Source organism: Bactrocera oleae, chromosome 2, assembly GCF_042242935.1.
Source record: "Bactrocera oleae isolate idBacOlea1 chromosome 2, idBacOlea1, whole genome shotgun sequence".
NCBI classification, from domain to species: Eukaryota; Metazoa; Arthropoda; class Insecta; order Diptera; family Tephritidae; genus Bactrocera; species Bactrocera oleae.
This window is the reverse complement of record NC_091536.1, coordinates 68,976,417-69,002,389: the sequence shown is the minus strand read 5'-3', so window position 1 is coordinate 69,002,389 and position 25,973 is coordinate 68,976,417. Positions and strand designations below refer to the sequence as shown.

Sequence of the window (25,973 nt, the reverse complement as noted above, 5' to 3'; positions counted from 1 at the left end):
TGATGTCGTCTATTGAGCGCGGTCAAAATTTATTGCTGCACATTCTACTTATCAATTTACTGGTTCAACAGTATACTACACGACCTCTTGTCATTATATTAGCGTGCCAACGACTCTCCTAACAGCAAAGAGCGCCATCCTAATACATTTCGGCGAATTCACGAATACAGCAACGAACCTCAGCGATAGCCCGGTAAACGAACAGCCATATAGTAATAACGACGTGAGCAACGGTGGTAACAAGGCATATACCGCTATGCTAAAGAAGCGAGTGCATACACGAAGTGTGTATACGGCGGATATAACGAAGTCTGCTCGTCTGGTTGGAATTTCAGTTGGTTTGAAGGAGTAAAAGCAAAAACGTTTAGTTTGAAGTGAACTATTCGGCAATGTTGACATGTTTAACGTTGTAACGGTATATAGACAGATTTTTATTTGAAGCAGCAGCAGCTAGTTGTTGTAGCTGAGTTTGTTGTGAAAAATATTGATATATTATATGACACAGAAAATTTTAAATTTATAATTTCTGAAAGTAACGGGAGTGTTCAACCGAAGTGAAACTCTATTTCAATAAAAATATAAAAATTAATAAATCGAACAGTGTGTGTTAAAAGTATTGTTGTGCGATCATAAACACGTGTTGGATAATTGTAGTGCTCTATTTTGCTCACGCATCGAATAAGCGAAGCACACTTTAAGGCGTATAGACCGGTGGGTGTTAAACTAAAAAAAAAAAATAAAACCAAAACATCCTGTAATTAATGTGGCAAGTATTTTTTGCATACGTATAGTGTTGTGTGGCAAACAATTCAAACTTATACGATTTTCGAATTTACGCGCCTATTTATACCTGGCATACATTTAGGCGCAAAAGTGTGTAGCTCTACCAACACCTATATTTAACGATTAACGGTACTTATTTGATATTTAATGTAACTAGATTTCTCTTAGTTAAGCTTTTCGCTTTTATCCATAATCCCTTCTTACTCGCTCATTTCGTTTGTCTGTATGTAAACGCGAAAACGCCCTGAAGCTTAAATGGCTAATACGGATTTAAGCATAGTGTAGAAGAAGATCAGTAAGACATCAGTTGGAACAATTGCAAAGCGTATACAAACAAGCGATCAATAAGTTTGTTGCAACACATGCCAATACCTGCCAGCAATGGAATGTGTGGCAAACTCAAATTGAAAATCGAATCTCATTTGTAAAAATGTGTCCATAATATCAAAGTGTATTGCGTCTTAAGTGAATAACTGATGAGCCGAGAATCAAATCAGTCTAATTTACATTTCCAAAAAAAAGAAGGCACACTTAACCTTACAGCTACCAACATAACATTGTTTATCCTGTTTCAGGTCTAGTACACCCGGGAGTGTCGTGCACTTCGCTCATTTATAAGAAATATCACTCTACACGTACTACAAACTGTGTGCGCGCTACAAATAAACAGGCTAGCACCTGCGCTATATTGTGCTTTTGCGCCCAAAAGTATATGCCACGGCGTGAACTAAAATTTGTGGCAAGAAGCTGGAAGTAAAACAACAGCGAAAACTTTCAGCTATTTGGGGCTACGCCATAAAAGTAAGTAAATAAGAGAAGTTGTGTAAGGACAGCAAGCCATATTGGCTAGATAATATTAAATGTAGCATACCTTTAGGAGCGAAAAAAAAACTCATTTACTTTTTTGTTAATAAATATATTTTAGTCTATGTTGTTTTCCTTGAGTTTTAAGATTACAAGAATTCATTAAATTTAGACGGTTTTGGTTGAACTGGTGACTATTTTATATTTTGCAAGAAATATTTTAAGAATAAAATGCCGAAATTTAAGAAATTTTCAGGAAAACAGGATTCCAAGTTCATTACGCTTATATGAAAAGTATTAGCCAACATTGGTTTTAGGTTTGCAGCAGATTCTTCAAAATATTCCGATCAAAACACCATTATTGCTTCTATGCAATGGGTAGTGTTTTGTACTACTACAATAACAAGAATGAAACATAAATTTATATATATATATATTTGGATAACTGATGCTTGAGTTACAAGCTCCCATTGTTTAAGTCTGTCTATATATAATATATCAGCTCATATCATGTTATACTTTTATATAAAAATTTTTTACTCATCTTTCTATCACTCGTGCCTTTTTTAAGCTTTTTTTTAGAGCATTTAATTTAATCATAAATAACCTAACTTATGGGGATTAACAATCTCTTTGAAATGCGTTTAAATACTAGACATGCTCTTTTTTAAAGGATCAGTAGTATTTCTAAGTCGACAGCAACGGCTTGAGCTAAAGAAGCCTGTCTACGAAATCTTGATCCTTAAAACTTAAAACAAAAATATGCTATAACAACAATGATGTGTTTAAAAATATGGTTTTCTATATGTTTAAAAGTAATAACAATTTATTTTTAGTATTGCTGGTTCTCCACAAAGTAGGTATACTTCTTCGTATGAAAACGGGGTCTTTTATTGTTTCGGTTGTACAATGTATTTAACCCTTCAAGCCATGTATATTACGTTCCTTTTCAAAAGCTTTTCTCTGCCATCACCCTTAGTGAAAAACGACATTACCAAATTTTCACATTCCGCCCGCCTACATTCGCTCACAATTCACTACCTTTGCTGCAGCTGACCCAATCTTAGCGTGCTCTTCCCACAATTTAACTGCCTTTAGAATTGTAAGCTTCGCCGCTTGTCCCCATCTTTGTTTATGCCATTTCAATTTACTTCTGTAACACCCAATGCTTGTTTCCACTTTAATTTTTCTACGCTTTCGTGTTTTTTTTGTCGTGCTTTCTATTTTGTGCTGGTTTAATGTTGTCAACCATTTCACCAGAAATTGACAGCTTAAATTCCATTAGGAATTTCATTGCTTGCCGTTCGCTCACTCATTCACTTATCCCTCGTGGAGCTTTGGCTTTGGTTGGGTGTGTGTGCCCAAATGTATGCTATAAATAGAGACGCGTTAGTGTGTGCTGTGTGTGTGTCTGGGACAACTCCACTTCAAGTTAGGCATAGCGCGTCGCTACACTGCCAATCAAAGGCTAATGGCGGTTATATGACTAACAACAAGAAGAGTAACAATAACAACAGCAGCGGAAATATTGGCAGCAATTTTCCCACTTGATTGATAATCAATTGATGGGATTTCAGGCTGTATGCTATGCTTGTTGTTGTTGATTTTGGGGTCAGATTAGTGGCATATGATGTCATTTAAGCTGACTATTCAAGTATTAATGCCGATTGCCGAAATCGCATGCACTTGACTTGGCCTTGTTAATGGTTGTTTTTGTTATTTTAATATTTTGTTTTGCTTTCTTTTTCTTTGTGGTTTTTGCTTTTCTATATATATTGTATTTTTCATACTTATCCAGCATTTTATAAGCCTGCTGCCGCTCAAAAAGCTGAAGCGTGTTGTAATGTTGTGCATCATTTTGATGCTACAAGTGTCGCTGCCACATTAAAACGGTTAAGTAAATTTCGTAACGGTCTTGTTTTTTGATTCGGTTTTTTTCTATTTTTTCCAATTTTTCTCTATTTTTCTTTCCTTTAATTTACTTTATTTTATTTGTATCTTCTTCTTCAACAGCGCATTGAACTTTTGATATGCTTTCTTTGCGCTGCTTTCCTGCATTTCTTCCCCCTCCTTTGGTTCGGCCCAACTTGGTTTCCTGTACGCCATTGTTGCTGGTGCAATACTAATGTTATTATTTGTTGTAATTGGATTAAATTAAGATTGATTGATACTTTCGTCGTGTGCTGAATATATCACACCGTGTAGAAATTGAAATGTATGCCAGCCCATCAGCGGCTTTCACGGTGTTGTTTATAAATGAGCATGTGTGACCACACACGCACACACACAAAAAAAGGCAGCGTACACATATTAAAGCTTACTACAAGCAACAACTGTATTCAGCTAACTAAATTGAATTGTAATGATATAACGAAAGCATGTGTGGGCTGATATTATCTGTCTCGTAAACGAATTCAAAAGTGGCAATGTACTTGGAACATATACACATACATATATCGATATACGATAGTCATATATAGGTAAATAAGTAGATATTGGTTGTCATCAATATTGTACAGAGATATACCACTCGAGGTTATTATATAACCGCATAATTGCAGTTAGTCAGGGAAAGCATATGTTTGTTATATAAAGCATATGGAGGTGTGTATGTTTGTATGTATATGTTTAGTTATATGTGGTTATTCATCAATAAATATCTGCTTAATTATTATGCATTTCACAGTAAACATTTCTAGTGCCATTGTTTTTTCCCAAAACTCATGCTCATTACTCAACGAAGTCGATTGGGATTAGAAATCGTTGCACTGTTAAACCATTTCTAGGTCAAAACTATTATACAAGTATATTTTATAAAACATAAAACTCAAATCAAATATTTATTGTATTAGAATTATGTGGCGCAGTCTGTGAAAGACATCTAATAATCAAAAGCACCATGGGACAGCGTTTACTGGCATACTCTAGTTATCAATCATACAGGGCATAGGTGTCATCGTGTTTGATAAATCATCTATTAATTGATTGCTACTGTTTATAAAACTTTTTCGGATAATTAAAATTTAACTAGAACTGTATTCGTAGCTTATATGGTCAAATTTGACCCTGGTTGGCAAAGCAAAAGTACTTCACGCAAGTGGTTAGGTGTAATCAAAAATTATTAAAGAAAATTACAATTTTAAATTATTTCAGTAAAAACATAGCATCATTAAATAAGGTTTTTACTTGACTTGACAGAAAACCGAGACAGAAATTTAATTTTTAATTTTTTAAAAATAATATAAAAAAACCGAAGCCCTTCGCGGTTACCATTACTTATCCTTACAGATTCATCTCAATTTAACTGGGCAAAAAAAAAAAAATTGTTTTATATTTTCGAAACTTTTTTTTTCAATAACATAATGGCGGCCTGAGGAAAATTTTTCCCACATTTTCGAGACAGTTAAGTGCTTATAAAAAGTCTGAATAAAATAATCCTTTGATCAGGCACTGGTTCATGTATAAATTTCATTGGGATTGCCTTTAGTGACTTCAGCGAATTTTGGTTTTCGGTAAGTTTTAGAGCGCAATTCGCTAGATTTTTGGAGGACTGAGACCTCAGATTCATAAACCCACGTCACGTCAGCAGTACTCATGGGCTCAACAAACTTATGTGGGATGTTTCTTGCACATGCGGAATGTCAAGCGAATGCAGCTTTCACATTCGACAGCGCGAACCTTCAAGTTGGTTGCTGATCAAGAGAAAGAAGTTGAAATGAGAAAAATAGTTTACATGTATATATGTATTCCATATATATATATATATTTGTTGTTTACATATATCTTTTAATAAAACCCGGTTTCTAATTGCTAGTTTAAATATTTATCTTTCAGTGAGCTGTGCGAGAGTATGAGAAAACGATAGAATGAGAAAACGTCAGAAATTATACAAATTGATTGGGCAATTGTGAGCGTTGATATTGGCTGATGTTAGAAAGCTCTTATTTAGTGTCTGCATTTATAAAAAATAATCGTTAAACTACATGCCAGTATATATATCTAATATATTATATAAAGAAATTGGAATTAATGTTATCTTTCTTTAAAACTATATTTTCATATAAGCCCTAATTAATTAGGCTGATACTTCTCGGTTTCATTAGACTCTGCCTTCATTACGCAGTACAACACTCGGCTGGGTATTAAACAAAACTAAATTTTTTCTAGAGATTGAGTCTTAAGTAAAAAAGTAATTTCAACGTTTTTCGACATTACATAGCTTCCAAATTTGAAATATTTGTCTTCGGAGTTCGAAATATAGCTTATTCAGTCAGTTACCGGACAAGTAAAAATATAGCCAACATTTCCATTTTCTTTATATTCAATGGTATATTACAATTTTTTGTTAGGTTTGTAAAACAGATGCTATAAGATTTGAACTCGAATCTTCGAAAAAATATGCTATTATTCAAAAAATAGTGGGACAAATTTTGACGAATTGGTACCGATTTTACCGTACAGTGTTGTGGGTAATCCGATTTTTTGCTCTCAAAAAATATTGATATTATACATAGAGCTTGTTAATGAGGCACTTCAGAGCAGCTTTCTATATTGAACGAAGTGTAAAAAGTTCACAGAGCTACTTCTAGAAAATTAATTAATATTTTAATAGTTAAAACTTTGTGGAAAATAAATCTTTATTACAATAGAAATACCTGCACAAGACAAACACCAGCTAATAACTGAAATCTATTAAGTATTAATAACATTTTCTTATAAACAATATTTCATACATATTATTTATTCCAAGAAAAGCTTTTATTATATTTCGTCTGCACTTATAAGCGTCCTTGCTTAGCGTAAATATTCCAACTTGAGACAAAAGACACTTAAATAGAACCGTTTAGCGCAAACGATTGAAAGCCGTAGCAAGTGTATGTAAGTATGTCTGAGCTAGAGAAATAATTAGAAAAGTCATTTGTCCATCTCCCGAAAGGGTATGTTAATGATAGGCCAATGCAAGAGCTGGTAGGCATAAGTATATGAAAATCTACATAAATATTACACACAAAGTTTGAGTATATGAGTCGAAGCGTGTTTGTCAATACTCAACCTGTCGACTGGACTTGAACGAAATGTTGAAAGTCACGGCGCTGAAAGAATGACTCATTTGAATTTGTAATTAGTTTTGTGTTGGCGAACGAAAATTTTTGAATTTTAAAGACCATTCTCCATTTTGATGTTGTGTTTTGCAATTGCCTGTATGTATTGTGCGCTCACTTATGCAAGTTGTTCTGCGAATGTTGTTGCTTGTTGTCGAAATACTGCAATTTCTTCAAGGTTGGCGGTTTTATTTCGTGCTTTTTCATGGCATTGCTGAGGCGGTTTTAATGTCTCATTTTATATTTGTAGGCATATGGAATGTGCCGTTATTTACCTATAGACACTGCTACACACAACTCTGTCTTGGTAACGTTAAACCACGTCAGCACGTTTGCACACATATCCAAGTCTTCACTCATGCACACTTGAACTCACCAGCAGCGACTGTGCAGAAGGAAAGCATTGAAAAGACTCGTATCCACAACAACAGCAAAAACAGCAGATAAACCTAAAAGCCAGCGTCGAAGTAGATAACATGTTTGGGCGAGACCGACTTCTTTTCATTTATATATTTCAAGCCAATCTTTAAAGGAGTTCCGCCAAGTAAACAGTGTTGTTGGCGCTTTGAGTCGTGTTGGCATCGTTGCGGTTGTGTTTAATGTTGTTGGCTTCAAGTTTTTAATTAAATTCTATATCGACTCGTTTATTTATTAATATATGCAGACCTTTTGCTGGCGTTGTTGATTTAGTGGGTGTTGTTGTTTTAGCTGGTATTATTGCTTGGCAGTCGTAAAAGTAATTTTAATAGTTGAGAGCTCAAAAGGAGGAGTGAAAATGTTACAAGAAGACACTTATTGTTTACTCATATTTGGCTATTATCTCTATATAGTATTTTGACTGATATTCTTTTTTTCGCACAATTTGTAAAAGCTCATTGTATAGTTGCCAGTCTAGTTCAAAGGTAATTTCTGATAGGTGTGTTCGTTTCGCCAATTTACTGCTCGCTATTTTTACGTATTGTCCAAAAATGTAAAAGCAACACCAAAGCTACCTTCTATACCTCATAAAGTATTACCGCTATCTTTAAAGATACCTAAGCTTTGTTTTAAAAATTTCTTTCAAAAAATAATACAAACATTTTTCCATTGACTTAAGACTTTAAATAGAGTATAGTTGTTTACAGGAAATGTAGGTTTCGAAATTAAGAAGTTATATACATGTTTCTTATAGCGAAAAGAAGCAATTATCCCTCAAAGAAAGAAGTCCTACAAAATTATGCATGCGACAGAGGACATGATAGTATTAGTTTATATATACAGTGCTGCCAGTTTGGTATAGTTCGTTCGATTTATTGTTCTTCAACGCTTGGCGAATCAATGACAGCAAATATTCTTTTCGAAAGTAGAAGTGGAAGTTCATTACTATTGATCTCCATGGAATTTCATACATGAATATAAAGTAAAGACTTGGAAATTCTTGGAACCTTTTGTGGACCGATTTTAAACTAAAGTTCATTTAAGGGTCGAATATGAAGAATAAAATGTTTTTCATCGTAACCAAATACCTTCCACTTTTCGTTTACAAGCCCTTTAAAATTTCAGGCGGAAGTTTACTATTATTTCATCTTAAGAAGGCTGTACTTGTAATTCGCAAACGATTTATAAAAATAATTTTACTTAAAATTGCAACGAAAGATACATTCATCTAAACAATCATATTTTGGGCAGCAACGCCAGCACCTGCAGTTGGACTAGATGCAGCAGTAGCAACAAACACTGTGTGTTTCCGAAGAAATAGTAAAATATATTTATTGAGTAATAGTTTATTATTCACTTTACAATTTTATACCGATTTTTAGGAATTCTGATAGAAAATTAATTATTAAATTTTTAAACAATTCTCATGCATACAAAAAAATAAAATATAGCCGACTATAAACTTTTACTAAATTCGAATTAATTAAATTTTTATCGATCTCTGTATCATCCTGTAATCTACAAGTTTAAAATGCTTATGTAATTAAAGTTCATACTAAAATCAGAGGCTGTGTTTTTAGCGCGATTTTCATTAACAGCACGCCATGAAAAATAAATCAAGCATTCATTGCATCGCTTACACGTACCGTTATTGTGGTTTCAATTGCAGTTAAATCTATTTGTTTTGCTTCTTTCCTTCCACGTCAGCAGTTAATTACATTGCGAGTCATTTACTGTGCAGCGGCAATAAAATAATGCACCAAAAACAAAAAAAAAACAACAAAAACAGAAAACAAAAATTTAACACAAAATATAAATAAAGAGAAAACAACAAATATTTTACGTAATTATTTGTAAGAATGCGTGTGTCATGTAAATAAAGCGATAAACTATAATGTTGCAAAAAATACAACCAAATGCAGCACTTTTTTTTACAATTAAAAAGTTAAGTAATTAGCACACTAATTGCAGTAAGGGCAATTTGAATGCGATATGATGAATATTTAAAATATTGATTCAAGTGACGCCAAATTTGAAATTAGTTTGCACAAATAATTTTCGCATGAGGTGATATGATTACAGTCATGTGCTTATATAAATAACGAAATAGCAAAATGATAAATCAATGCAATTGTTTATATAAAATATATATGATTTTTAAAATAAAATAATTATTTATTAAATATAAAAATATGAAAGGTCAATACAAAAATTTTCCAATTAGTTTTCAAAACGCACAAATATTAGTTTTTAATCATACATTAGTTGTTGTTTTATCACGTATTTTTATTTAAACTTTAATTGCAACATTTTGGTGCGCTAGAAAGTGTTCGACCACAAAAATGGTAATTAAGCTGAAACTTATTGAATTTGCGCGTAATTAATAAATTACATCTAACGCTTGGTGTCATATTTATTTCATTTGCAACCGCGAAAATTCACCCGACATTGATCAATTTTATTTAATTCATTGATTTTTTAATTTGTTTGCGCCTAAATGTATGCTATTTATCGTAGCTGTAGTTAAGTGCGTATAAACCAATTCATCAGCATAATAGAATCACTTCCGCAGTGCATTATCCGAAAAATAATGCTGCGCTTTAGCGTTTTTTCGGCAATACATTTGAATATTTAATTACATAATAGTGTGCACTGTGCTAAAATAAATTATGTACATGTTTGTAATTCAGAGTATGTTGCATTAATGTATAATATGTATAAATAATAATGTATAAACATATTGTTTCTTTCGCTAAGCGTTGCTAATAATATGTAGAAACTATTTATATATTTCTTTTATTATTATTTTTATTATAACAAAATGGTGGCCAGAAATCGAAACTCAATATTTTTTATTAATTAAAAATGTTTATAATATTTTTTTGTAAATAAATCAAAGTGAAAATATCTTGCAGCAAGAGCGTTACTGCTACAAAATAAGCATAAAAAGCGATTTTTTTTCTCTCTCTTTAGTTTTGCAATAAGTCATACATTTTTTAAAAAATAAGTTTTGAAATAATCATGTTAGTTTTGAACTCGTGTCGAAATTGTTTATTGAAAATTTTTTTTTGGAAAGTTATTACTTTGTATCGTGTATGTGGACTAGGCTCTCTTTTAGATATATTTTATACCCTGAAAAATAACTTACTGAAAGTTTGAGTGAATAATTCAAATATTTTTTTCAGTTATAGGCTTTTAAATACTAATTTCGATCAGTTTATCTGTGAACTCGCTTTTTTTCGAAACAACATTTTTCTTCTAGTTAGAATTTTTTTGCTTAAGTCTACATCCACGAAGAAGGCCGGAATAGGTTTTTTAAAATTATTAAACTATTTTAAGCAGAAGTCTTGATTGATATATGCATTTAATTTACCTATATAAAAAATTATTAACCTTTTATCTTTGTGATTTATCTTGCACATTTTGAACCCTTTGGGTTTCCAATTTTCCTTGAACTGCCATCAAGATTTCGAAGTGGTTAAGGTAGCTATATAATTTTTGGCGGATAAATTTGATCTCTTCCGCACTAACATCTTGCCTGTGGAAGTTGTACATAAGTAAAACTTACACATCAGAGCCTTTTATTCAAAAAGAAAACACTATACATAATGTATAAGGTGGCGGAACGTTATATCGCTAGTATTCATCATATCAGCAGTACTTTTGCAGTATTTCCACCACTATGAAAAATAAACATTAAAATTTCTCAATTTTTTTAGTGGACTTGTTAGAAATAAATGTTTTGTGCGTTCCCAGAAATATTGTGAAAATAATTTTAATTTGAAACACTGATTTCCATTAAATGTTTTCGAAAATAATATGCTAAGTCCTGCAATAAGTTCTGTTACAAGCTCAGTCCGTTATGCAAATGAAACTACAATATAAGATATTTTTTAATAACGCTTTGGTCATTTATCAATAGCAGCATGCACAATTGCTATTGATATTGATGACGCTGCTCTAAGCAAAGATATTTTGAGAATCTGCAAGATAGTGTGGGGTATTCGATAGGCTATGTTCTCAAAGTACAGTAGCGCAATGGAATCAAATCTGCACCTCCAAATGTCGAATCATCTGTTGCTATTTAAAAGGTATATTTCTTTTTAGCCACTGATGCATCGTTTTTGTTAAGCAGAATCTTTCTGCTAGATCCAACGCTTTCCATCGAAGAGAGTATTGCTTAACTGCTTCTAAAACATCCTGATGGAACACTTTACGAGACTAGTTTAGACTACTTTGAAACCTTGGAATAACCTGAAAGTTTAAGCGTAAGTTTTGTTCTTTTGCGCATTAAAGACTTCTTCAACGGCGAAACATTTTTCATCTGTAAAAAGAATATTTCATTGGCCGTTGACCGCGTACCACTATAGAAGCTGATTGCACCTGTTGCGCTTAATTTGCTTCAATCGGGTTGTCAGAAGATGATCAGTTGAGGTTGTCATGTCAAGATCGTCTTAAACACTATTCTGGTCGAGAGACGAGTATACATTTCCCTCGATATAATTTTCTGTTTTCTAGGGGAAATTTTGCGAATGTATTCGCCAACAGTTCACACTTATGTAAAGCGAACAGCGCAATACGATTTTCTATAGCTCTCCACTCCATTGTAAGTATGCGAAAGCAATCACAAAACTGTAAGTTATATATAGACATAAAAACAAAAAATAAAATAAAATATATTGTGGTATTGTAAAATTTGTAACGGAATTTTTGGCAAGACTAAGTATATTAGTAAAAAAATCGCTTATAATTAGACACTATAATTTTGCAATTATTATGAACCACAAGCCCAACTATTTTGCAAACCAATCTTATTAATATTATCCTGATTTTACATGCTAACGCCTTAAGGGATTATAAAATTTAAATTCGGTCGAAAATATATCAGCGTCATACTGTTTAACACCTATGTATTCTATTCTCTGGAATTTTTTATAATTTGAGCTTGGCTCAAGTCTTCAGGGATTTTTTTTTTGTGCACAAATTTATTGATTCGAAAACATAACATTGCTCACTTTAGGAACCAATTTTACCGTAACTGGTGCAAACCTTATGTTTTTCTGACTAGTCCGATTTTATTAAGAAAATTAAAGAAAAAAGCTGGAGGTTTGTAGACTAGCTTGAAGTTTCAACACAAGGTGGTGTAAGGACATGTCAGTGAAAGTGTCAGAATTTTTAAACAGTTTTTAGAACATTAAAAGTTTCTAACCAATACTCATCTAACTAATTCTTTCAAATAAACCTCCGTGCAGAAACTTAAAACCATGATTACCACAAAATAATTTAAAGTAAAGTTTTAGATCACATGGACTACTAACTGAGGTTAATATTTAAAGAAAGTAGACTCTACAGAAAATCAGATCTTACCACAAACTTAGCTGCGTGGTTGTGGTTTCACTATTTATTTAAAGAATGGTATGCAAACATGCGTCTATGAGTTGGAGTATATCTGTGCTCCATGGTCTCACCTACGTTTAAACCCTTCTTATCCATTTGCCCAACTTTCTATTTCAATTTGAAAAGTCAACAATTGAAAACCACAAAGCAAGCAAAGTGAGACCTAAGCATACATGCATAAGCAATATAATCACGTGTGTGTGAACTATCACGAGAGCTACAAGCAACCATATACGAACTATATGAATGATATATGTAAATATGTAAAATTCTGGGCAACAATATCAAACGTAATCAAATTATAATATAAATGAAATATGAAAGCAAATCAAAACGCAACAACAAAGATGTTGATGATGATGTAAAATGTTTGAAAATCAATGAGATAAAACCCCAGGATACACTTAAAAATTCGGTTAATCAAATTTTGCGAAGAAAAAAACAACAACTCTGAATGTTGTGGCAAAGAAAGTGAAAAATAACTGTACATTGGAAAAGCGTGTGAAATCCTTTGACATTTGCTCCTTTCATTGATATTCGCTTCATGCACGATGGCGATGCAGATACGAAATTATTTAAAGCGGATGTATATACAAGACCATACAGATATATGTAAACTGACATTGAAAGATATGAAATATATAATATATTGTACGCATTGTTTTCTTAATACCAATTATTATCACTCACCGTTAGGGATTTTGTGAAAGTATTGTTTCCTTTTATAAAACTCAATAAAGTTGCTATACTGCACTAATTTCTTTAATTTTATTAAAAATAATGTCTATATGTCGCACATAGAAATTTAAATTCAAATAGGAAGCAAATAAACAGAGTTGCCAACAGTTTGGAAAATGTACCACAGTTTAATTTTATATGGTAAAATAATTACAAAAATATGTGTACAAGACTGGAAGACTGGATTAAGACGCCGTTCAAAGTATTTTTAAAAAAGGTTGCCACCTGTTTTAAAATTATATTTGAAAAGAAAGATTTATTTATGTATGGGTATTAAACTTGAGAAGTTCAAAGGGGCTTATCATTAATAATATATTTGCAGGGAGTTGCCAGCTGTTTCAAACTTATATTTCAATAATGTTTATCTGGTAACCGATTTACAAAAATATGAGTATCAAAATTAAAATGTGTGCACCAGTTTACTGTTAAATTATTTATATGGAGAGTTGCCACATATTTAAAAATTATAATATATTATATTAATTATAATTAATTAAACTTATAGCACACACGATTAATAAATAACAATAATAAAAATACTTATCAACAGGGCTGCCAATCATTTAAAAAATATTGTTAAAAATACAAAACAATACAAAACAATACAAAATAAATCAAACTAAAAGAACTCAAGCGAAATTTTTTCTAAAAAATTATTTTATTTAAAAAAGAGCTGCCAACTTTTTTTTAAATACTGGTAAGCAATAAATAGAAATTGAGAAATATTTGAGTCATCTTATCAGTCATAGGATAATAAAAAGAGAATAATGAGCTATTTTTATTGTCAAAAATGTAATTGTGCAATACTTGTAAAACTTATCTTTCTCATTATTGAATTTATCGTTCACAGAATTTTTAGGTATAATACATTTTTCTTCTCTCTTTCTTCCTCTTTTTAAGATAATATAAAGGAATCATATGTATAAAAAAGTTTTGAGACTAGTTAAATAAGATTCTTGTAGATAGATGCTAGAGGTTCTGTTGGCAAGCATTTATCTATTCTTAGCTCAGAGCTACTGTTTTAAACAACAAAAATAAGTACGGAGCGAATCAATTAGAAGTACATACACACGCACACTTATTCGCCACGTGCCACACGTGTTCTCAAAAAAAAATATGTACCTTTCATACTCCCACACGCCTTTATAGATCTTAAGGGACAAGCATTACTACTTCTTACTTTCTCTGTAGACCCCCCTTCCCACTTAGCCGCATGAAACCACATTGATTGTAAAGTCATAAATAAAAGCTTACCTTAAATGAGCAACCACCAAAGAAAAAAGTGAATAGGAAGAAGGTGAAAAATAAGAATAAAGTTAAAAATAAATAAAAATGGCAACATTAAAAATAACACACAAAGCGAAATTTGGTTAGCGTGTGGGAAATAAATGAGTGAAAAATTTGAAAAAGCAGATAAAACGCAAGGCTGAAAAGGCTACCGGAAAACCTCAATCACGCAAAAACAATTTATTTCGACACACAAGTTGGGCAAACGAGGAAAGGTAGTAAGCGAAAAGGTTACATGATCAAAGCATGAAAGAAAAGAGTTGCACACACACATAGATACTAGTATATAAAGCGCGCATTAAAAATCGACTGCCCCTAAATGTAGGCAATGGTTTTTGTATTTCTTTAATTTTTTCTAACAAAAAAGTATTTTATATTCTTTTATTTGGCTATATCCGCCAGGTAAAGACGCCTGCTTAACATATCCGTGGAAAGCGAACATCATACACACACATATGTACATACACAGCGCGCCACTTTTGAGTGTTTGTAAAAATGATTGAATGTCCTTTTTGTGGCAGCCAAGCGTGCTTGTTTTCGTGATTAAGCTTTCCTTTTTAATTTCTAATCGTATTTTTGAGATTTTTTCTTCGCGTTAAGAAAATGTAAAGGGTTTCGGTGCGACTTTTCAAATGCTTTAAATCATTTTTTATCAGCTTAAAAGGCTTCTATTTTATAACTGACTTAAAACGTTGTGAGTTACTCTATACTTATTACTTTGGCTCGTTTGCAAGTCGTTTTTTGAGTTTTGATAAGTTAATGGCTTGTTTTGGTTTAGCGTGTGATAAATTAGATAAATGATTTGGAAGGTAAATACGCGGTTGCTGGGCAAGGGTTGAAACGAATATTTTAAATAAGCTCTAATCACTTAAAAGGTTAGCTGTGTTGGACTATTTTGGTTTAAATTTGATATATTTGAAGGTATAAAGAGAAATTTTATTCGTTTTTACGACTTTAGGTTTTAGTTTAAGAATATGTTTTGCATGGAATAATCACATCAAGCTTTCAAACTTACCAAAGAAGTGTTTGATTGAACCAAGGCAGTCTGGCCCTTTTATTTCAAAAAACCTCAAATTTTAATTATAAGTACCATTTTAACGATGGTGTTCTTATTTCTAGTTTCCTTCTTTTCTGTTTTTTTTGTTGTAGATGAAGTAGTTGAATCTCTTCAATGGTTTTGTGATTCAATAGACTCTTTCCCACCAAATAAAACCTAGTTCTACAGTGGGTAACGCAATTTAAGTAGTTAAGACAATTCTAGATAGAAATATGTTACTTAGGAGGTCAAGCCAGTCTGCAAGAATAATCGCAAACTAACTCTCATTGATTAGATGAACACAAAGTTTCACATTTTTCAACCTGCAGTTGATATTCTGATGCAAACTTATCTCTTTTGAGATAACATTATAAATACTATTAACTTGGTATCTTGATTTAGGGTTGCATTCAAAAGTAGAGCACTGCTACCAATACTAAGAAGTTAAATGACGTCGATGGTAACACCTTATTTACCACTGCCAAACAGCGTTTAGTTAATTGTTACAATAATAATAATAATAATAATAATAATAATAATAATAAAAATAAATAAAATAATAATTATTATTAAAATAATAATAATAAAAGTAATAATATTAACAATAGCAACATCAGTATCATTGCTAGAGACCAAGATCTTTCTCTGACTTCGCAAATAATCAAGTTTAGACCATAAACTTCCGCATACAATCTCCAGTTTGATGGACAAGAAAAAGTGATTTTTTGTATATTTTCAATTTTTATTCAGTACTCATTCCCAGTTTTGATAACATATAACTGTATATAGCACACTTGAAAAATTTCTCTTATAGATTTCAAGTTAATATCACTACCTTTTTGCTTATTATATTTCCTAATAAAACTTAAGCCAATTGAATATGATATCTTAAGTTGGTTGAACGTTGATCTTATTGAATTTAAAGCAATGACATAAGCTCAAAGCAAACCATTGAATAGATCAACAAAGAAAAATACAAACCGGGCTAACAGTCCTTGCAGACTTTAACATTACAGTTAACCTACAACAAAAGCGTAATAAGCCCACTTGAAAGCGTAATAAGAGCGCTGCTAATATGGCGCGAGCATTATTACAGTGCAGGACTTGACCCAATTCAAGTAGAGGCGAAATGAGCTTTTAGCAGTCACTGAAATTGAAAACACAAAATTAGATTACGTTTCGAAGCAAATTTGTCGATTTCAATACGAAATTCTGCTAATACAGATATTTTCAAAAAATTATGCGCCAAATTAGCAAATGAGTTCGTGGTTGCGGCGGCTTATTGCGCTAATATTCAGTTGCAGTTCGCCGTAACCGCACGTTTGATTTGTAAAATGTGTGCGCGGTTTAGTTTTGCAAATGCACACACACGCACGCACATAAACGAATTTTGAATGGTATACTTGCACAAAAACATGTGTATTACGAATGTTTTCAAAACCAGCGCACAAGTGTGTGTGTGTGTGTAGCTAAAAATTTGGGGTGATTTGTGTCGGAATGTAACTCAAACCCAATTACGTAACTAAATATATAATATTTTACTAACACAAACAGAGATTAACGGTGTGTTGAATTATAAATGTAGACTAGATGAGCTAGAGTGTAGGTATGGATCTTGAAAGCAATTAGATGGAATAATTTTTGATTTCTCTGCAACTGAGGAAACATAGTTTTTTTTAATGAACTCCCAAATAGTTGAAAAACTATTATTTGACCTACACCACTAGAAAGTGTAGGCTCTAGTGGGAATTATTTGTTTTCAATTGTATAAAGTAGTATGAATTTATTGGATAGAAAATAGTAAATTTGAGGTCATCTGTTCTAGTGTTGCTCTTGCTTTAATTCTGATGGCTTTTTATTAGCAGTTTTCTAAAAGCAGAAATAGGAGAATTGCTTTTAGAGGTCTTAGAATAGAAATGTTTATTTAGTTGAGTATAATAATGCAGTCCACTCCTAATTACTATAGTACAGTAGCGACCGTTTCCGTACCAAAGCATTCAGGGCATCCTGTTTAGCATATAACGATAACTATTTTGTATTCATCAAGCATTTCTTGAAATCAAAATACGTTGTGTTTATAAATTTTTTAGTTTTTGCTGTTGTAGAGTTCACTGCAGTAAAAATAATCTCCAGTGAGACAACAAAGATTTACTCTGACAACCAATTTGTAGTCAAGGATCTGTTGGTTGCTGACAACTCAAGAGAGATTTAAAAAAGCTGTGCTTAAAGAATAGTAAAACATCTTTTGGTAGACTTTTTCTCGGTACTTTGAAGGCATAGAAGTGTTTCGGCAACTAATATTGAACACTTGATATACCTAGAGCTCGGCAGGTTGAAGAGAGTAACAATCTGTGTTTCAATCGTAAGTAGCTATATGCTATAGTTGTTCGATTTAGAAAATTTCTTTAGCGTTTTCTTAGAAAATAATCTGTAGGAAATTGCAATAAGATATCTTGTAAAATGAAGAAGCTTTTCTACAGAAACTTATTTTCGAAGGCTCAGTTATTGCCGCTATATGCTATAGTTGTTCGATCTGCAAAAAAGTTTTTCCTACAAGTTCCGACAAATGAGCAGCTTCTTAGGAAAAAAGGCCCTGTGTAAACTTTGAATGCGATATCTCAAAAGGGGAGGAACTAGTTCGGTTATATATACAGACACAGACAAACGGACATGGCTCAATAAACTCAACTCGTCCCGCTGATCATCCGACGTTTCCTACAGCTTGTTACAAACTTCGTGACATACTTAAAATACCTTATTCAGAGTATACAAATCTGTGTTGAATTACTGTTTAAAGACGTATAGAGATGTTTAGCTCACCGCTTTTACTTTAAATCCAAAGCTTTGTGGTGCCAGCTGGAAGAACTTTAAAAACAACTCGATTGTGTAATATTTTTTATCGTTATATTCCAATTTCTGCAAAAATTCCCTTATTAGGCATCCCCTATTAGGCAGTTGCAAATAAATTCATTACTTATCATGTATTAAAGAGTCGTCTCAATAGTTATTAAGTATTCAGAGCATCACCTCAATTCACCTTGAAAACTGAAATACTAATTAGATTCTCGTACTATACGGCAACACAGTTAAAATAGCCGCACAGAAATCACCGCATGCAACCACCATACCAAAGCGAAATTAATGACAACTTCGAGCGCGCAACCGCACGCAGGTGTAGTCAATGGAGAGTACATAAATAACACAACAACAACAACAATAACAGCTTGTGCTACAAAATATTTGGCACAGCAGCATTGTAACGGTGCTGTTACGCGTGAAATTGGGAAAAATAAGCAACAACAGCCTAAAAGTAGGCTAATATTACAAGCGCCAGCATAGTAGCAAACAATAAACAAGCAACAAAAACAACAACACGCACCCACACTACTAAACGTAGTCAAATTAAAAAGTATTAGCCAGTATTAGGCGCGTATTAGTGGAATACCGTTAGGCGCGCGCGTAGCTGCATGCCATTAGTCGCCTGTATTAGTGTATTAATTTACACAAAGTGTGTGCATTTTGCTTTCGTTTGCAAACACTAGCCGAAAAACGAGCGAATTGTGTCAGATACACGCACACACACATCTGCGTATATATTTGTGGGTGTAGTGGTAAATATGTGTGTCACCTGCACGGCATCACAACTTTTTCGTATTTGTTTCCGAAAGTGTACTTGCGTGCGTCGGTGTTTGTGTGGGTGCGAGCGCGCGCTCTTTTGCTCAATTGTTTGCATTACCATTTAAAGTGCTTGAATTTGTCTTTGTACTCATTAAAATTGTAGCGCAGGTGCGGATTACAACACGGCCAAAGGCACACACACATATATCTATATATATATACAAATACAGTTAGACACTAAATTCGACGCGCACGGTGAAAGTGATGGTTGGCGTAAGTGAAAACGCCAACAACGAAAATAAAAGTGTAAACGTGGCGCTGTGCCGCGCAGGTGTGTTGGTATGCGCGCGTGCTATTGTATGTGTGTGTGAGTGTGCGCGCTTTTCATTTGCACGCTGCGCTATTTATTGTACTTATATTTAATTTGAGTAAAACGGTAATTACTATAATTAGTTAAGGCACCAAATTGCCCGGTATTTGCGCACGCACACCCACACTTTCACACATTTACTCGAAAGAAGTATATGTAAGTTGTTCTTGCTAACAACAGCGTGTGTTTTTGGCTTTGGCGAAGAATCTGGTATGCAGCGCGAAAGGGTTCCATTTACGGCGCGCAATTTGTAAGCAACGGCGAACACGTGTGTGCCACTGCTACATATGTGATGCTATATATTATATATAAAATCTGTATAAATACATATTTGTGTGTACAAGAAATTAACGTGTGCATGTTTGCCTACGTGTGTGCTTATTTAAGTCATAACTTTAGTTAATTTCAAGTGAACGCTGCGCACAGAGAAACTAATTTCTGTCGCTTTGCCATACCTTAGTAAGCGACTGGTGGCTTCATGTACCGTTAGGTTAGGTGTTATATAAGTTTGCATATATACCAGCAGCTCATATGAGCAAACTTATATCTATAGATATTATTATATGTAAAATACATATGTATATGTGTCATGCCACGCCCTATGTAGCGCATGCTGCTCGTTGTAACGGCGCTTTATTGTATATAATATACTGGTATAATCAGCAGTAAAGCAAGCAACAGAAGTCGCCTCATATTGCTGCCTTATTAGCTTGTCAAGATATGTATGAAAGAAACACACACACACAAGTTTATCTTCAAACCTTTACTAATATATTTATATACTCACATATAATATATTCACATGTATATGTGACACACTGTCAATCTTCGAAGTATATTCGTATTTGCACTCATTTATTTCGACACACACATATTCACACGCGAAATTAAGATTTCATACTTATGGCGGGAATTTTACGTGTTTAAAGAGTTTCAATTAAATTTAATGAGTTATGGTGAAATCGATTAGCTGCCAATGTAAGTTTGGCATGAACGCGGTTTGCGGTTGCCAGATAATCGGCTCGCATACTTGTACACTCTTATTGCATAATATCAGAAGGTACTTTATGTATGAGTGGGTAGTTTTGTAACTCCTTGGAACGAGCTGAAGCGAGCGTGTGCTCGTATGAGCTTTCAATCAAATTTTTATTGCACAATATGTATTCCTACATGTAGTCCTTGAAAGGATCTCTTTATAATCACGTTTTAAATGTGATGTGCTCTTCGTGCGCAAAAGTAAATAAATAAAAATAAAAAATTGGGCTAAAAATATTAGTCAACAGATGGCGCTGTGTTCAAAACACATGTAAATCACACCTCTTACTAAAATTAATCAGTTCTCGGCTGCCACTTATACAGCTTTTTTGATTAGTTTGGAATATTTACACTAAGAATATGACCGCTAGATGGCGTTAATTTCAAACAATTTTCAAAAACGTCAAAGCACTGTCTAAATTAGCCAACTTTTGGCAATTTGGAACAAATATTTAAATAATAATAATTTCTTAATGCGTTATTCAATACTATAACTGAATTTAGTGGAGGTAAAATTCATGTTAAGTTTGCTTAGACCTGTGACTTTTAATAAGACAAAACTTTTTCTTGAGTAAATCCACCTTGATAGATGTTAATTGATTTATACACAGTTTGGTTTGCCGGTTCATAATAAACAAACGAACACCCATCAAGTGCGTCGTAAGTTCGATGATTAGGCACAAAACGAGAAGACCATCGATCTAACGATATTTTTTTTCAGCGCTGAAGCTCACTTTTGGTTAAATGCGTATGTTAATAAAAAAAAATCGCATTTGGAGTGATGATAATGCACTAGCCATTCTAGAGACGTCGTTATATCTTTAGAAAGTCACTGTTCAGTGTGCTCTATGGACAGAGGGAATCAATATTCCATATTTCTATAAAATGAAACCGACCATAATGTTACAGTCAATGGGAAATGCTATATTAATGACTGTTTCGTGCTTGAATTGGAGGATGTCGATGTGAACGACCTTTGGTTCCAATAACACGACGCTACATGACATATAGCCAACTTAGCAATTGGAGCCCGCAGGTTACAAAACCATTAGCGGTTGGGTTCCATAGGGTGTTGCTTAATATTACCAAACTATATAACTTCCATCAAACTTCATTAAAAACAAATAACACTTATATATGTGGATATGCTTCTGTAAATATCTAAAACGACACTGCCAGAAAACAAATATTGAACAACTCTCCACACACGTAGTGAGTAAAATTACCAACAAAAGTTTTAATAGCATATCGGGACAATTTTACTGTTATTCATTCCGTTATCCCTACCGACACACAACTAAGTTCGCAGAATAAAGATTAAGTTGTACGTTCGATTGCTGAGAAGTTAGATTAGGTAATTGAAACAATTGCCAGCAAAAGTAACTTTTTATTGCTTGCAGTTAAATGTATTTTAATACAATGTACTGCTACTCGCGAACGTGCATGTGTGTGTTAAGAAAGTGAGTTTTTACTGCAATTCAATAATCCATATTGAGTTGGCAAACTATTGCGGTAGAATGCCCTTTAAATTATTCAATAATATACTTACATTCGATTTTCGGGTAATTCATTCTGTTAGTGAGCCAAATTTAGTTAGTTCAGTATAAGAGATATCGGAGTTTAAGTGCGTTGATGTTTAAGAAATAAAAACATAATCTGGTCTGCACAAATAACTTAGCTAACATTAAAGTGTATCGAAGTAGTCATAAACTGCAATAGTCTGTCAAAAAGCTAGAAATGAAATTATTTATTAGAGATATATTTAGGCGCAAATTATTAGCATTAATCTATCTATAACACTATCGGGTATTTTAGATCTTAACATTTTAGATGATTCTCTAGTATATTTCCCATATCAATAGCATTTTCATTTACTGCGATTATAATTTACACTAGCCTTTGTAAAGCTAAATATAAAATAATATTATTTTTTATACCTCGAACAGGGTTTGCCACGAAGTTTATATCAATGAGAAAAAAATGTCGGATACTCTAAAAAATATATATGTAAATGATCACCTTGATGAGTTGAGTCAATTTAGCCGTCTTCGTCCGTCTGTCTGTATATACTCGATATAGTGTCTCAGTTTTTGAGATATAGCTCTGAAATCTGAATTGCACTCATTTTTTGGAACCGATATCGGACTACTATAAAATATAGTTGCAATATAAACTGAATAATCAAAATCAAGTTCTTGTATGGAAAGGTCTTTCAATTTTGAAAGTATCTTCACAAAATTTGGCATAGACTATTATCCATATCATCGCTCCAATCTTCGAAAGAATTATTCAGAGCCGACTACTAAAGCATTTAGCTGTCATACAAATTGAACTATCAGAATCAAGTGCTTGTATGGAAAACTCTTGTACTTGATAACATATACAAGGTATGTTCAAAGCAAAAGGTGAATTTTGAATTTGTTGATAAGAACTTATTTATTACCAATATCTATTTTGTCGCCCCCCTTCGGATATAGTACACTTGTGAAAACGACGAATGTACACAGCTCACGAAAAATCAAAATTCACCTTTTCTTTTGAACACACCTCGTATTCCCGAAATTGGCATGAATTATTGTCCAAGGGAATGCCACAGTCTCTAAACAGTTGTTTCATATCGGATTGCTATAGCATATAGCTGTCATACAAACTGACCGTTCAAAAAAAAAGAGATAAAGATCTGTTTATACCATATTATGTTATAAGAAATGCACCTGTAAAGGGTATTATAGTTTCCGTACAGTAGATGTTAGCGTTTTATATAAATAATACTTATACCAAAATAATGCAAATTCTTCTTTATTTATAAGGATTATATGAGCCAGAACAATTTAATATTGAAGATGAAAACTGTTTATTGCTTATTTTTAAAGCAGAATATCCACTCCAAATTTAAACAAGTAACAAGTTCAACAGTAATTTACAAAAAATAGCTTATAGTTCCTTTTTTTTGAAGGAGGGGTACTAGTAAGTCCCCAAAGAGGATGCCTTGAATTGATATTGCACTAAACATATGCCACAAGTAGTTTAAAGCTACCGCAAGTTGCAAAACAATAGAATTTTAAAGACAAAACAACTTTATCAAGGCATACCAGCAGGCGCTTTGACATGTACACGACATCGGCGTGGCATGCAACACTATTTTGAGTAATTCAATCGCACTCAAATATATATTTATATAGACGTAAGCAGATATAGTTAAATTTACTTCGATTACACTTGTAGTGCTGACTAAATGTTGTTGTTGAATGCGACGTGGCAATGCGTACAGGCAGTCACTAAATAAACGGAAACGGATACGCACGCGTGACCTAACCTACACAGTATTTACGCAAACACGTACCAGCAATACGTGCAATGTCCCTACCTGCATATATGCTTACAATTTCGTGAAGACTGATTTGTGTATGCGCCTTAAACTATGCATCCATCTTCATTGTGTGTGACATAAACAATTGGGCGAAACCATTATTGTTTGGCAAAATTTGGATTATTGCGCAGCAAGAATTAGTAAATATGAATAAACATTTTCATTTACGCGCTCAGCGCTTGCCTTTAATTTCCTCTGCTCTCTCCTCTACCCTTTCTTCAACGAACCGCTGCATTTCAAAGTAATTGTTTTCATTTATTGGTCTCTTGTCGTTGACACACAAAGTGCAGTATTTATTTGTTTAAACAATTTGTCAACTGTCAGTTATTGCGCCGTCATCGCCGGCAAGTCTTTAATGGCTCTCTCTTTACCTGTACGCCTTATTTGCGCAGCTAATTTGTTTAGCCGACAATTTTGTGAATTTTGTTGGCTTGTTGCTTCTGTCATCAACCGCAGACATTACTGGTGTAATTTTCATGCTTTCATTTATTTATTTCCATTATAGCTTTATTTATGCGCCGCCGTGTACTTTTTTTCTCTTTTATGCTCCAAATGTACATATCTAACTGTCTGTGCGTAGTGTGTGCGCCAATTGGTCGCAGCGCTGAGGCACTTAATTTACACAATTGCCTAGCGAGCTTGTCACTCACTCGTCCTCGACTCGGCGCATTGACGTTGTCAACGAAATTAATGTGCGCTTTGGCCGTCTATTGCCAGCAAGCAGACTGCCTGAAGAACTGACTGTCATTGAAATGTCAGAATTGATTCATTGTCGTAATGCTCTTCCACTCGTCGCTCCCGCCGACCGCTTCCACGCCAAGCAGTGCTGATCCGCTAACTTTGAATTGGATTAGTTAATACTGTGCGCTTATGTTGACATAACAATGACAGCTGCTTGACAGCTGCTGGTAGCCACCTTTTTGTTGTTGTGGCTTTGCGAGAATTGTCATTGAGTTGTGCACAAAATATTTATCCAAAAAAAAAATCGTCACTCCATTAAAGTAAATGAAAAAGTTTGAGCAGGTAAGTGAATAAATAAGCAGTCGCGTAGCAGGGAAAAACAAAACATTAGCCAGGGAATTATGAGAGTAGATTCAAGTATTCATGTTATGACCCAGTTTTACCTTAGGTTAAAATTCGATTAAAAGCCTTAAAGTTCAGTCATATTTAACAACCAAGTATTCTTTCTAAAGTAACGTTAAGAGCTATGGATGCGAGAACAAAATTTTTTAACTTTTTCATATATAACAGCATCCTCTTTGAATAGATGTCTGCCAGTAGACTAACCGAGAACCGATAGCAATTTTCGAAATTTGTTTTATGGTATACCACAACTGGAGTTTATGCGACTTCGGTCGTAGTACAGAAAAAATTCTTTACTAATATTAAATAAAAGTTTTATGAGACTTTCGCATCTTATTTAGAATATTTTAAATAACCTTAGCCGCCATACTAAGACCAACATGTGTTTTCTAATGCCAAACGGAGGTTATAATAAGCACGGGATAAAGTTACGTCATACACGACGTCAACGCTTTTTGCGAAGTTAGAAGTAAAAACTTGATATATATTTCTGATGTTTCTTTCAGTCCCCTGAACACTCATGCCTTCTACCCTACACTTTCTACATTTGTTGTCATCAATAATACCCTTACGGCTCGCATGTGATGCCTGTCAGTTGGGACCTCTGACTATGCCAAAAACGTTCTGCAGTCTTGTCAAGATCGTGGTAGTATAAAACTTGCATGTTTTCCTACCGCTCCCTTGCACTTGGTCTTTGTGATGCTTCACATCTCTACGGCATTAAAACTCACCCTGATATATCTGTTAGCCTTTCGGAAATTTCATTATATAGCGTGGCCTGAAACAGCCTCCCTGATTCTATAGACATATTCTGACGTTATGCGATGTGAGATTAAACTTTTTGAATTTTCTTATATATTTTTTGGAATAGTTTTGGTGGATGGAAGATCGAAAATCGCATTTTCGACATATTTTACTGTTCTATTATCAAAA

At 33.4% G+C, this 25,973-nt stretch overlaps 1 protein-coding gene across 1 annotated transcript in view; it reads left to right on the top strand.

Moving 5' to 3' along the window:
• The window catches only part of klg (klingon), a 224,245-nt gene continuing 198,272 nt past the window's right edge, over nt 1–25,973 (top strand). The window contains exon 1 of the mRNA XM_070105577.1: nt 1–1,584. The gene's annotated coding sequence lies outside the window, so the exon portion shown is untranslated. The remainder of the gene's footprint in view (nt 1,585–25,973) is intronic.